Raw genomic sequence first — 15,029 nt, forward strand, 5'->3', positions numbered from 1 at the left:
TTATATGTTAAAAATTGCACAAATTTAGTTTTTTTTATATTAACTGATAAATTGTTGGCGTCTAACCATTCCCCAGTTCTCTTTAATGCGTTATTAATTTCGCTCTCAAGCAGATTTTTATCTTTACATTTCACTGTGATTGTAGTATCATCAGCATATAAAATGCATTTGTGGTCGAGTTGATCCGGTAAATCATTAATATATAACAAGAATAGTAGTGGACCCAGGACACTACCCTGAGGTACACCGTATGGATTTTGACTTTTAAAAGGGCACGAAAACCTACTATAGTGTGTATTTTGAGTTTGCTGAATTTCAACACATTGCTCACGCTGGTCTAGATAGCTTGTTAGCCATTCAAGACCTTTCCCCCGAATTCCGTAGCGCTCTAACTTTTCTATTAATATTTTATGGGAAACTAGGTCAAAGGCTTTAGACATGTCAAGGAATATAGATGCAACAGACATTCTTTGATTTAGGCTTTCAGTTATAATTTTGTTTAGTTCGAAACAAGCAAGTGTAGTGTTACTGTTTTTCCGAAATCCAAATTGTTGCGATTTTAATATTTTGTTGTTATCTAGGAATGCCAATATTTTGTTGTACATTATTTTTTCAAATATTTTCGACAGAATAGGAATTAATGTTATGGGTCTAAAATTACTTATATTGTTTTTATCACCTTTTTTAAATATTGGTCTGACTATGAATTACGGTGCATCTACGGTAATTACCGTGTACATGGAAACACTGCTTCGGACTATAATAACTAGCGCCAACTAGTGGTCATAGACATTTTTATTTGCAAGTGTTGCTACATTAAAAAATTCAATAAATTTTTTTTGTGGCCACATTGTCATAATCGCCACTGCCGCCATTGTCCGGTAGGAGTAAGGCTAAGCGCGCACTGCGATGCAATTTTTGTCCACATGTTCAATGCAAAATTTAATCGCAATATTATTATTCCTACGCGCACCACGATTTATTTGCATACCACGAAAGACAGGGAGCCGAAATCAGTGAATACCTACTGTACCACCATGAAAACAAGACGTAAAGAACATTTAATAAATTATATCAAATAGAGTGAACATTTAAATATGGATTCAAAAAAGAAAATATGCATAATTTACTACTTAATATTACATAAAAGGAATTTGAAGAAGAAAAATACAAAACGTTACTGGGTCCATCCTTTAACAGCATTAACGCCTCTAAAAGGCTTTTTTACGAACGATATTATTATAATGATCTTCGTGCATATAACAGGAAGTTCTTTGATTATTATCAAATTCGCATCGCACCGCAGTAACGAATATTAATCGCATGCGATTTTTTTTCGCAGTGCGTGGATGATAATGTATTTTGATGGTTCACAGATTTGCGATTTTTTTCGCAACGATTTATTTTCGCTGTGCGCGCTTAGCCTTATAATGTTTTGACTCTGTGGTTGCCGCCCATGCCGCCATTTGTATCTGTGATTTGCAGTATCCCTATTAATCTGTGGTGATTTGTATTTGTATCTGCTGTCATTTAATCCGTGATTATTTTTCTAATAATTTTGGTGTGATTTCATTGCTAATTCACGTCGAGTTGAACTATCCTCAAAAGTGTTTAGCGCACCAATTGTTTTAGAGATTTTGAATTACTTTTTATATTAAGTACGTAGGGTTAAATTCAGTGCACAAACTTGGACGAATATGTACATTACACAAACTGTTTTAGAGATTTCGGACTTCTTTTATTAAATTTAAGTACCTATTTAGTGTTAAGTTCAGTGCACAAACAGTTTTAGAGATTTTGGACTCATTTTCATATTTAAGTATAAGTATGTAAATATTATCAAGATGTCAAATTGCTTTGTTATACACGGACAAGGTAAATGTTTTGATGCCTCAAGTAATACCTAATCACTCTACCTGTAATCTGTCGATAAGTTACTTAGCAAAGTCAAAAAAACCGGCCAAGTGCGAGTCAGACTCGCGTACGAACGGTTCCGTACCAGTATCTATAATATCGGCAAAACAATCATGTCTGTTGAATGGGAGCCCCCTTTAATATTTATTTTATTCTGTTTTTTAGTATTTGTTGCTATAGCAGCAACAAAAATACATCTGTGAAAATTTCAACTCTCTTACTATCACAGTTCATGAGATACAGTCTGGTGACAGACTGACAGACAGACGGACGACGGATTGGATGCAGAGTGCTAAGTGCGGATTAGCAGGCATGTAGGTTCCTCACAATGTTTTGCTTCACCTTCACCGAGCTGTGGAGTGGAAGTCTATCGGTTGAAACTAACATAATAATATAATTGTTAAGGTTTTGTACCAAAAATGTAAAAAAGCAATACTTATATTTTATTATTATGACTAAGTCTGTATGTCTGTCACACCTGCTTATTACAGTATCTACTTATGCTATTAACTTGAAATGACTATAGTTTTAAATAATGCAATGCAATTGCATAATGTACGACTTTAAAGTGAAACATTATATGAAAGGGTTTCATTTACATTCTTATAAATAGGTTTTTATTTATTTTTAAGCAAAGTTGGGAAATTAAGGTGTAACACCCTTGTACCTCTGAGCACCACATAGAGTCTGTCCTGTTCCTGATCTCGCCTCTAGTTGCGCAAAGATGGCCATAGGCAAAATTCGGTTAGCAGGATATTTAATTTTGAAAAAAATATTAATTTTTTTACAGTTTTGACGCCAAATGAACTAAAGCTGAAGGAAATAATTACAAAGTTGAAGAAACAAGTGCGCAGAAAACAAGATAGCAAACAAGTCTCTTAATGATACAATCAGGTTTCTTGCCACATAAAATTATTCCTGCACTTTCGGGATGATTGCATGAGTCTCGATGGATTGACGCTAATTCCCTGAAAACAGCGAAGGCCCCTTAATATGGAACACAACATTGGCAGTGTCCTCTCCGAGAATTACATATTATTATTTGTCTCATTTGCTGTGGAGCTGGAGACCCTGAGGCCACGGCGTAGTGCCAAAAATAAGGCTAGCCATAAGTGTTATTGTTAAATGAATCATAAAAAGTATCTTATTGTTTTTGTTAATTTCCTTGATCCCTCCATTTTATTAATAATAATGATAAAGTCAGTCTAATGGAAACAGTGAAAATGGTGGGAAATCAAAAAAATAAGTTGTGTATTCCCAGATTAACTAGGGATAAAGTATCAAATACGTTTTCCTAGTTAATCCGATGTCACAACCTATTTTTTTTATTTCCCACCATTTTCACTGTTTTCATTAGATCTATAGTAGACATTTTAAGAGTATTCAATATAGTACGTAGGTATATACATATATATCGAGTTTTGTCTATGACCACTAGATGGCGCTGCTTTCTAAGAAATAAAATTTGACGTGAGATGTACATCTATTTCAGGTAATTCAATTCAATTCCCAATTATTGGCTTTTAGGTGTGCCAGCTGGGCACAGAGTGTTTCGCCAGTGTCACGTTTATGGAGAAGGCACGAAGGAGATTGTTCGGTGAGAGCTGTTGTACAGTTAAATTGAAGAGGAAACACTCTTGACAGCAACGTTAGTTCCGATTTTTGCCACGCGCCAAGGTAGCCTTGTCGCACTGTAGTAAATACTCTAAGGATGTCCAACAGCCATGCAGCCGTAGATAGAATAATAGGTAGATTTAAGTACTGTGTAACCGCGTATGAGATAGCGATAGCACGACGTAACAATAATTATTACCATTGTTTACTAGTCAATATTTGTATTAACCGATCAACAATATTTGTATTAAACGTTTTTTATGTGAAAATAAGTAGGTAAATAACTCATAAGAAATACAATTACGCCACGAATTCTCAAAGTTTGTTTTGCAACTTCTTGTATGTATTCTTGAAAAAAAACTAGTGACACGATAAGGGACAAAAAATAGGTTAGCTGCGTCTCGGTTTATCACATTAGTAACTTTATCTGTGCTCTCTTTTTAGTGCGAATGAGAAAGCAAACGTTCCTGTATCTATCTTTATTACTCTATCTACGCATGCAGCCAACATTTTTTTATTTGGTTTTACGGCTCTGGATTCTAGCTCTTTTGAGCCTGTGATTCTATGAGTACAGATAATAATAAAATAGCAAAAATCTTTTAAGATCTTTCAGGCAATTCAGGCTTTGATTCATGCACTGTTTTTTGGAGTAAATGTATTCTGTGGTTTTTAACCGACTTTCAAAAAAGAGGTGGTTCTCAATTCAGCTCGTTTTTGATTATTTCGAGGTTTCTGGACCGATTTGCAAATTTTCGCCAACAGATGAAGTTTCCACTTTCCAGGTTAGTCCCATTTTTTTGGATCCAACTCCTTAATCCTAATGCTGCAGGGCTGCCCGCCTTTTATCAAGATTCAGGAAGTGTTCATTGTGAATGTTGTATTGAAGCAGGCGTTACTTTGCGGAAGTCCATGATTTATACAATGAACCAAAAGCTTAATTTGCTATAATCCGCTGAAACAGGTCGAATCTGTATGGCGCAACATGCAGCATGCGAATGCACCACCCGCCCTCCCACTGCTAAACATGCAGGAAGAAGCAGCCACTTGGCAAGCAATACGCACCACCACCACGCAGCACCACACAAATCCCAAACACACTCGAAACACACGGGGTGAACCGTGCGTCGTACTGTTATAAATTAATAATTTTAACATGACGTGTTAATTCGCTGCTTCAGCATTTCAATTTATATAAAGCGAACAATCCGCGAGGCGGCGAGGCAGTCCACATTTCCATATTGAATAGTTAACACTGAAACTACTGTATTCGCGTGAAGTAAAAGTTCCGTGTGTGTGAATTTCCAAATTAAATTCGTTGGACATTTCTTGTGGTTTTTTTTTTCAAAAGACTGTCGAAGCGGACCTCCTAACAATTGGTGTCAGAAGTGGGATGCTGAGAAGGTTCACGCAAGAGGACCCTTAGCATCCAAAGAATCCTGAGGTCATCGCAGTCGTGATCGACGATAAGCCTCGCCCCCAGGGTTGAGCCCGCATCACAACCACTAAGCACCGGTTCTACTCAAGATCGACGATAAGTCTCAGCCTGCCAGACTGAGCCCGCATCTCACACGAAGAACGCGAATATCCTGGACTCACTCAAAAACATCAGTGAAATAAATTTTAAGCCTTCAAAATTACGAAATACAATTTCTTCAATATCTTCAGAAACCTACTCGATATCGTCGCCGCGTGAAATACGAGACGCATTCCGTACAGTTCAAAGCCTTCACGTGTCGCAAACGCATCGACCTAATTTAACTTTCAGTGCAGTGACATCAAAGTGAAAACCTTTTTGTGAAAAATAAATCGTGATGTTTGCCGTTATCCTGTAAGTAGTTTATATTATTTTGTATAAAAAGCGTAAATTGTCTTAATTGTATATTTTCGTACTGTATTTTAAATATAAATCCTTTTTTTTTCCTCTCCATATCTCAGTTTCAGTGATCAAAAATGAGTTTAAAGTCAGAAAGTTCGGACGCAAAAGTGACTCTCTCTATACTCACTAAATTCGTAAGGTCTTATGATGGGAATCGGGAAACTCTTGCCGCGTTCCTAACTAACTGCGATAACGCAATTAGTTTAGCTGCTCCCGACCAGCACAATATCTTATGTAAATATATAATCTCCCAACTTGAGGGCAAAGCACAATTAGCCTGCAGTTTTAAAAATTTCAATAATTGGGATGAATTAAAATCATATTTAAAAAGCACGTTTAGCGAGAAAAAACACTCGTCCCATCTGCTACTCGATCTCCAAAACTGTAAACAGGGCCAGTCCGAAAGTGTGACACAATATTCTATCAGACTCGAAGCATGCCTAACTCGACTTCAAGCTGATATTCAAAATTCATGCACTGATCGTAATCTCCTTCTAGGCAAAATCACAGCTATGGAAGAACTCGCCTTAAGCTTATTCCAATTAGGTCTTAACCCTAATATTTCTAATATTGTCCGCTGCAGAAACCCTTCGACACTTAATGAAGCAATTTCTCTAGCAGTCGAAGAAGAAAAAATTTTCAAACTTGTAAAAATTACTCAACCAAAACATCCAACTAAATTTTGTTCCTTATGTAAGAAGACCAATCATAGTTTCTCAGAGTGCTTTAAGAAAAAGCACGATTTCACACAGAGATCATCTTTCCATATTCCTCCCGCTAACCCTCAATATTCTGCAGAAACAAGTCAAAGTTCATCAAAGGACTCAAATTTCGTCAAAACCTGTGCCTATTGTAAACACAAAGGACATCTTATCTCAGAATGTCGTAAGCGCCAATATAATAATAATCAGCGTCGGATGAACTCTCATCCTCCGTCAGGTCCCTCTCATAGTAACAATGCTAATATCAACATGTATGAATACTCAGAATCCTTAAATGAAGTGACGAATAGTTACGTCCCTGAATCAAAAAACTTAAACTGATTTTGGATGCGTGCCTGCCGAAATCAACAATCCAAAATGGCACTCGAACTACTAAATCCTTTTATACTAATTCTCCCAAATCGTTTATATCTCGGCAATCGCTACATGACTGTCCGAGTCACACTGAATCTTATACCAAATCTTTTATATCCCGGCAATCACCAAAAGACTGCCAAAATATCGCTGAATCATATCCTAAATCCTCACTGATTCCTACAAAATCGAATACAAAGCATTCCAAAGAAGATTGCTCAAATAATACTATATCTCATTCTAATTCTTATACTAGCTCTTATACTACAAAATCCTTTAAATCTCAGTTTCCTTCAAAGGATCAACTGAGTCTTACAAACTCTAAAGTCATTCAAAATGACCCCCAAAGCGACGCAAGCAAAAGCTCATTGCCTCTTAAAGACGTCCCAATCTTCGAAACAAGCACCCTGAAAAAGTTGGTGTCCTTACCTCATGCATTTTTACAAATAGAATGTAATAAAAAACCTCTCTGTTTCTTAGTTGACACAGGCGCAAGTGTCAGCATTATTAAGCGCTCGTGTTTACCAGCAGAGCCCCAATTGTCTCAAGAAATTATAAAACTCAAAGGCATAAACGATAAAGATTCCTATAGCGAAACTTTAGGAACAGTTGTGCTTAACCTTATTATAAACGACCACACCATTTCTTTTAAATTCCACGTCATAACTGACGCTCTGAATCTGGAATCAGACGGTATCTTAGGTACCGATTTTCTACATTTTTTCCATACTAATATCGATTATAATACTAAATCCCTTACTATCTCAAATTACACTTTACCAATTCATTATTCGAGCCCTAGATATATAATACCGGCTCGCTCCGAAGCTATTGTTGAATGCACTGTCTCAAATGACAAGTTCGAGTTACGTCATTTAAAAGACGCACTCATATTAGATCACTCTATATCCGAAGGTGTATATATAGCAAACTGTATAGTAAGTTTGAAGCCTAATTATAAAGTCAATGTCTCTGTTTTAAATACCACTGAATCTCAAATAGAAATCCAAGACTTCAAGGTTCATTTAACTCCTATAGACTTCTCTGAACTACGCCAAGTGTCTCAATCCCCCGAAATTGTCAACCACGTTTCTAATTCTTCATCAAATCGACTCGATCGTGTTCTAAGTCTTATAAGACACTCACATCTTAACGATGAGGAGAGAAAAGTTCTCTTAGAGTGCTGTTCTGAATACTCTGATATATTTTATCTCGAAGGAGACACTCTAACTCATACTAACGCTATTCAACACTCTATTGACACGGGTAATAGCTCTCCTATTAATGTAAAATCTTACCGTTTTCCCGAATGTCATAAAAACGAAGTCGATTCCCAAATCCAGAAAATGCTACAACAGAAAATTATTAAACCGTCTATCTCTCCATGGAATGCTCCCGTTTGGGTGGTTCCCAAAAAAATGGACGCATCCGGGAAAAAGAAATGGCGAATAGTTATCGACTACCGCCGCCTCAATGACGTCACTGTATCCGAAGTATATCCTATTCCCTTGATCACAGATATCCTAGATCAACTAGGTCATTCCAAATATTTTAGCACACTGGACTTAGTCTCCGGTTTCCATCAAATTCCGCTGAATCCTTCAGATGCACCTAAAACTGGTTTTACTGTAGTCAACACAAATGGTTCAACAGGCCACTACGAATTCACTAGGATGCCGTTCGGACTTAAGAACGCTCCCAGTACTTTTCAACGTCTTATGAACACAGTATTATCAGGTCTTCAAGGTTTACATTGCTATGTCTATTTAGATGACTGTATCATCTATAGTGCAGATCTCAAATCACATTGTGAAAAACTGAAAATGGTATTCAACCGTTTCAGAGATTATAATCTCAAATTACAACCGGATAAATGTGAATTCCTTAGAAAGGAAGTCACCTATCTAGGTCACATTATAACGGATAAAGGTGTCTCTCCAAACCCAGAAAAAATTAAATCAGTCTGTGATTTCCCAATTCCTAAAAATCCTAAAGAAGTAAAATCATTCCTCGGTCTCGTTGGTTATTACCGCCGATTTATTGACAATTTCTCCAAGATCACAAAACCTCTAACATCTTTACTCAAAAAGGATGTCACTTTTCATTGGTCTATAGAACAAGACCAAGCTTTTAACCTCCTGAAGGAAAAGTTAACCTCAGCTCCTCTTCTCCAATACCCTGATTTTTCTCAACCATTTATCGTTACCACAGACGCCAGCAACTACGCCGTTGGCGCAGTGCTATCTCAAGGCCCTATCGGCAAGGACAAACCAATAGCCTATGCTTCTAGAACCTTAAACAAACAAGAAGGAAATTACTCGACCACAGAAAAGGAGTTAGTTTCTATTTTATTCGCCGTTAAAACTTTCCGACCATATCTCTACGGCACTAAATTCAAAATCGTAACAGATCATCGGCCCTTAGTATGGCTCTTCAACGTCAAAGATCCTGGTTCCAAACTCGTCCGTTGGCGCCTCAAACTTGAGGAATACGATTACGAGATTATTTACAAACCTGGAAAATTAAATTCAAATGCAGACGCTCTGTCTCGCATCCCAATTCATGCTATAAATACAGATAATCTTACTAAGCTTTCCTACGAGGCATATTTTAAGAAACAACTTACAAACTCTTTACCAGATTCTAACACAAAAATTGAAGAACACTCACAAGCTTTACATCTTTCCAAATGCAAAATTATTGCATGCCCCGTTTCTCTAGATTTCGACAACTCAATGCCACATTGTGAGGAATTATTATCTCAGATAACCGACACCGCTTCATTGTTAGAAGCCGAACGTGAACAATGTTCGGTAAGGTCAGTTACAAAAAATAATAAAACATATTATTTTCTTTTTACCAAGGTTCATCATTACGATGAGACAACTTTTCGCTCCATTTACGACACTTTGATGATGCTTCGTGATGAACTTATATCACATCACCCTAGCATTGATGAAATAGCTATCTCCGATTTCTCTGAACCTTTTACTAAATTATCCTATACCAAAATTTATAATATGATTTCCTACGTATTTCATAACACTGATATCAAAATACATATTTATAAAAATCAAATAATATTTCCAACTCCAGCTGAAGTTCCTACAATTCTCAAAGAGAATCACGACACTCCCATAGCAGGACATCCTGGTGTGAATAGGATGTATAGTCGAATTAAAGCCTCATACTACTGGAAAGGAATGAGAACTGACATAGAACGCTATGTGAAGTCTTGCAAACTATGCCAAGTTAACAAACCTTTACGAGCCTGCAATAAAGCTCCTATGGTTATTACATCCACGAGCACAAAGCCTTTTGAACGATTAGCTCTGGACATAGTTGGTGTCTTACCTGAAGCAGGTTTCCAAAAGTTCAAGTTCATTCTGACTCTGCAAGATGATCTTACCAAATTCCTATGTGTCTATCCTATGATTTCTTCAACAAGTGAAGAAGTAGCCCGTAATCTGGTCCACTTTATGTCCTTATTCGCTATTCCTAAAATGATCCTTACTGATCAAGCCATGACTTTTACATCAGAACTGTTTAAACAAGTTACCGATATTTTCAAAATCAAACCCTTACTTTCTAGCCCTTACCATCCCCAAACTAACGGTGCGCTGGAACGCAGCCACGCTACTCTTAAAGAATACCTAAAATCCTTTGTAAACGAAAATCAAAATGATTGGCATTGCTACCTAGCAACAGCTGTTCTCGCGTATAATACAACTCCTCATACTACTACTCAATTTACTCCGTTTGAACTTCTGTTTGGACAGAAACCAACCCTTCCTAATTCTCTCTACGACACAGATAATAATGTTACATACCACGAGTATGTCCGTGCGCTTCAGTATAGAATGAAAGTAAGCCGCGAAAAAGCTTTAGAGTATATTAGATCAAGTAAAGAATCTTCAAAACAAATCTATGATTCAAGTTCTAATCCTAACATAGAATATAAAGTTGGTGACATGGTATATTTAAAATACCATCACAGACTTCGTAAAGCCTTATCTCCAATATGGAAAGGCCCTTACAAAATCGTTAAAATAAATGGAAAACATAATGTTACTTTATTAATAAATAGAAAACATGTTAAGTATCATACTAATTTAATTAAGCTCGCTGTAACTTAAGCTTATCATTCTTTTCAGATTTTTCTCCTACGTCTCGTCTGAGCCAATGATTACACCCATAACGCATAGCCCTGGAATATATTTCGACCCCATTACAAAAATTTATTTCTACAATGATTATTGGAGAGTAATCACGCATCTCAACACCGTCTCATTGGAACCACAGCTTGACAAAGTTGACCGGTTGATTGTTAAAACCTCTCTAGTTTGTGCTAAGTTGCAACCAGAAGAGTACTCTAGCTGCAAAAATGTTTTTAGTCCAATTGAAGTACTTCTAGAATCCAATTATCTCAAGGCTCAATCTCTATCTCATATTATCTCAAGCGAAAATCCTGCTAGATTCAAAAGATCTTTAGAATTTGGTGGTGAAATCCTTAAGTTTTTCTTTGGCACTTTAGATGCTGAAGATGCCCGAAAATATGATGCTGCAATTAGCTCTTGTCAGAAATATAACCTCAGCTCCTCTTCTCCAATACCCTGATTTTTCTCAACCATTTATCGTTACCACAGACGCCAGCAACTACGCCGTTGGCGCAGTGCTATCTCAAGGCCCTGTCGGCAAGGACAAACCAATAGCCTATGCTTCTAGAACCTTAAACAAACAAGAAGGAAATTACTCGACCACAGAAAAGGAGTTAGTTTCTATTTTATTCGCCGTTAAAACTTTCCGACCATATCTCTACGGCACTAAATTCAAAATCGTAACAGATCATCGGCCCTTAGTATGGCTCTTCAACGTCAAAGATCCTGGTTCCAAACTCGTCCGTTGGCGCCTCAAACTTGAGGAATACGATTACGAGATTATTTACAAACCTGGAAAATTAAATTCAAATGCAGACGCTCTGTCTCGCATCCCAATTCATGCTATAAATACAGATAATCTTACTAAGCTTTCCTACGAGGCATATTTTAAGAAACAACTTACAAACTCTTTACCAGATTCTAACACAAAAATTGAAGAACACTCACAAGCTTTACATCTTTCCAAATGCAAAATTATTGCATGCCCCGTTTCTCTAGATTTCGACAACTCAATGCCACATTGTGAGGAATTATTATCTCAGATAACCGACACCGCTTCATTGTTAGAAGCCGAACGTGAACAATGTTCGGTAAGGTCAGTTACAAAAAATAATAAAACATATTATTTTCTTTTTACCAAGGTTCATCATTACGATGAGACAACTTTTCGCTCCATTTACGACACTTTGATGATGCTTCGTGATGAACTTATATCACATCACCCTAGCATTGATGAAATAGCTATCTCCGATTTCTCTGAACCTTTTACTAAATTATCCTATACCAAAATTTATAATATGATTTCCTACGTATTTCATAACACTGATATCAAAATACATATTTATAAAAATCAAATAATATTCCCAACTCCAGCTGAAGTTCCTACAATTCTCAAAGAGAATCACGACACTCCCATAGCAGGACATCCTGGTGTGAATAGGATGTATAGTCGAATTAAAGCCTCATACTACTGGAAAGGAATGAGAACTGACATAGAACGCTATGTGAAGTCTTGCAAACTATGCCAAGTTAACAAACCTTTACGAGCCTGCAATAAAGCTCCTATGGTTATTACATCCACGAGCACAAAGCCTTTTGAACGATTAGCTCTGGACATAGTTGGTGTCTTACCTGAAGCAGGTTTCCAAAAGTTCAAGTTCATTCTGACTCTGCAAGATGATCTTACCAAATTCCTATGTGTCTATCCTATGATTTCTTCAACAAGTGAAGAAGTAGCCCGTAATCTGGTCCACTTTATGTCCTTATTCGCTATTCCTAAAATGATCCTTACTGATCAAGCCATGACTTTTACATCAGAACTGTTTAAACAAGTTACCTATATTTTCAAAATCAAACCCTTACTTTCTAGCCCTTACCATCCCCAAACTAACGGTGCGCTGGAACGCAGCCACGCTACTCTTAAAGAATACCTAAAATCCTTTGTAAACGAAAATCAAAATGATTGGCATTGCTACCTAGCAACAGCTGTTCTCGCGTATAATACATCTCCTCATACTACTACTCAATTTACTCCGTTTGAACTTCTGTTTGGACAGAAACCAACCCTTCCTAATTCTCTCTACGACACAGATAATAATGTTACATACCACGAGTATGTCCGTGCGCTTCAGTATAGAATGAAAGTAAGCCGCGAAAAAGCTTTAGAGTATATTAGATCAAGTAAAGAATCTTCAAAACAAATCTATGATTCAAGTTCTAATCCTAACATAGAATATAAAGTTGGTGACATGGTATATTTAAAATACCATCACAGACTTCGTAAAGCCTTATCTCCAATATGGAAAGGCCCTTACAAAATCGTTAAAATAAATGGAAAACATAATGTTACTTTATTAATAAATAGAAAACATGTTAAGTATCATACTAATTTAATTAAGCTCGCTGTAACTTAAGCTTATCATTCTTTTCAGATTTTTCTCCTACGTCTCGTCTGAGCCAATGATTACACCCATAACGCATAGCCCTGGAATATATTTCGACCCCATTACTAAAATTTATTTCTACAATGATTATTGGAAAGTAATCACGCATCTCAACACCGTCTCATTGGAACCACAGCTTGACAATGTTGACCGGTTGATTGTTAAAACCTCTCTAGTTTGTGCTAAGTTGCAACCAGAAGAGTACTCTAGCTGCAAAAATGTTTTTAGTCCAATTGAAGTACTTCTAGAATCCAATTATCTCAAGGCTCAATCTCTATCTCATATTATCTCAAGCGAAAATCCTGCTAGATTCAAAAGATCTTTAGAATTTGGTGGTGAAATCCTTAAGTTTTTCTTTGGCACTTTAGATGCTGAAGATGCCCGAAAATATGATGCTGCAATTAGCTCTTGTCAGAGATCTGAATCTGAGATATTTCATTTAATGAAAGATAATATTCATATAGTTAAGTCGTCTATTAATACTTTTAATTCTACTATTTCTAGGTTAAATCAAAATGAGATAAAGTTAAACTCTCAGATTAATAAATTAAACGATATATTGTCTTATGTTACTAGTGATAATGAAAAATTAATGTATTTAACTAGATTTAATAGCTTAGTTAATATAATCGAAAGCTCTTTACTAGCTATCTCAAATTTTCTCGATACTGTAATAAACGCAATTTTGTTTTCAAAAGACTGTCGAAGCGGACCTCCTAACAATTGGTGTCAGAAGTGGGATGCTAAGAAGGTTCACGCAAGAGGACCCTTAGCATCCAAAGAATCCTGAGGTCATCGCAGTCGTGATCGACGATAAGCCTCGCCCGCAGGGTTGAGCCCGCATCACAACCACTAAGCACCGGTTCTACTCAAGATCGACGATAAGTCTCAGCCTGCCAGACTGAGCCCGCATCTCACACGAAGAACGCGAATATCCTGGACTCACTCAAAAACATCAGTGAAATAAATTTTAAGCCTTCAAAATTACGAAATACAATTTCTTCAATATCTTCAGAAACCTACTCGATATCGTCGCCGCGTGAAATACGAGACGCATTCCGTACAGTTCAAAGCCTTCACGTGTCGCAAACGCATCGACCTAATTTAACTTTCAGTGCAGTGACATCAAAGTGAAAACCTTTTTGTGAAAAATAAATCGTGATGTTTGCCGTTATCCTGTAAGTAGTTTATATTAATTTTGTATAAAAAGCGTAAATTGTCTAAATTGTATATTTTCGTACTGTATTTTAAATTTAAATCCTTTTTTTTTTTCTCTCCATATCTCAGTTTCAGTAATCAAAAATGAGTTTAAAGTCAGAAAGTTCGGACGCAAAAGTGACTCTCTCTATACTCACTAAATTCGTAAGGTCTTATGATGGGAATCGGGAAACTCTTGCCGCGTTCCTAACTAACTGCGATAACGCAATTAGTTTAGCTGCTCCCGACCAGCAAAATATCTTATGTAAATATATAATCTCCCAACTTGAGGGCAAAGCTCAATTAGCCTGCAGCCTTAAAAATTTCAATAATTGGGATGAATTAAAATCATATTTAAAAAGCACGTTTGGCGAGAAAAAACACTCGTCCCATCTGCTACTTGATCTCCAAAACTGTAAACAGGGCCAGTCCGAAAGTGTGACACAATATTCTATCAGACTCGAAGCATGCCTAACTCGACTTCAAGCTGATATTCAAAATTCATGCACTGATCGTAATCTCCTTCTAGGCAAAATCACAGCTATGGAAGAACTCGCCTTAAGCTTATTCCAATTAGGTCTTAACCCTAATATTTCTTATATTGTCCGCTGCAGAAACCCTTCGACACTTAATGAAGCAATTTCTCTAGCAGTCGAAGAAGAAAAAATTTTCAAACTTGTAAAAATTACTCAACCAAAACATCCAACTAAATTTTGTTCCTTATGTAAGAAGACCAATCATAGTTTCTCAG

Source organism: Maniola hyperantus, chromosome Z (assembly GCF_902806685.2).
Source record: "Maniola hyperantus chromosome Z, iAphHyp1.2, whole genome shotgun sequence".
Lineage (NCBI taxonomy): Eukaryota > Metazoa > Arthropoda > Insecta > Lepidoptera > Nymphalidae > Maniola > Maniola hyperantus.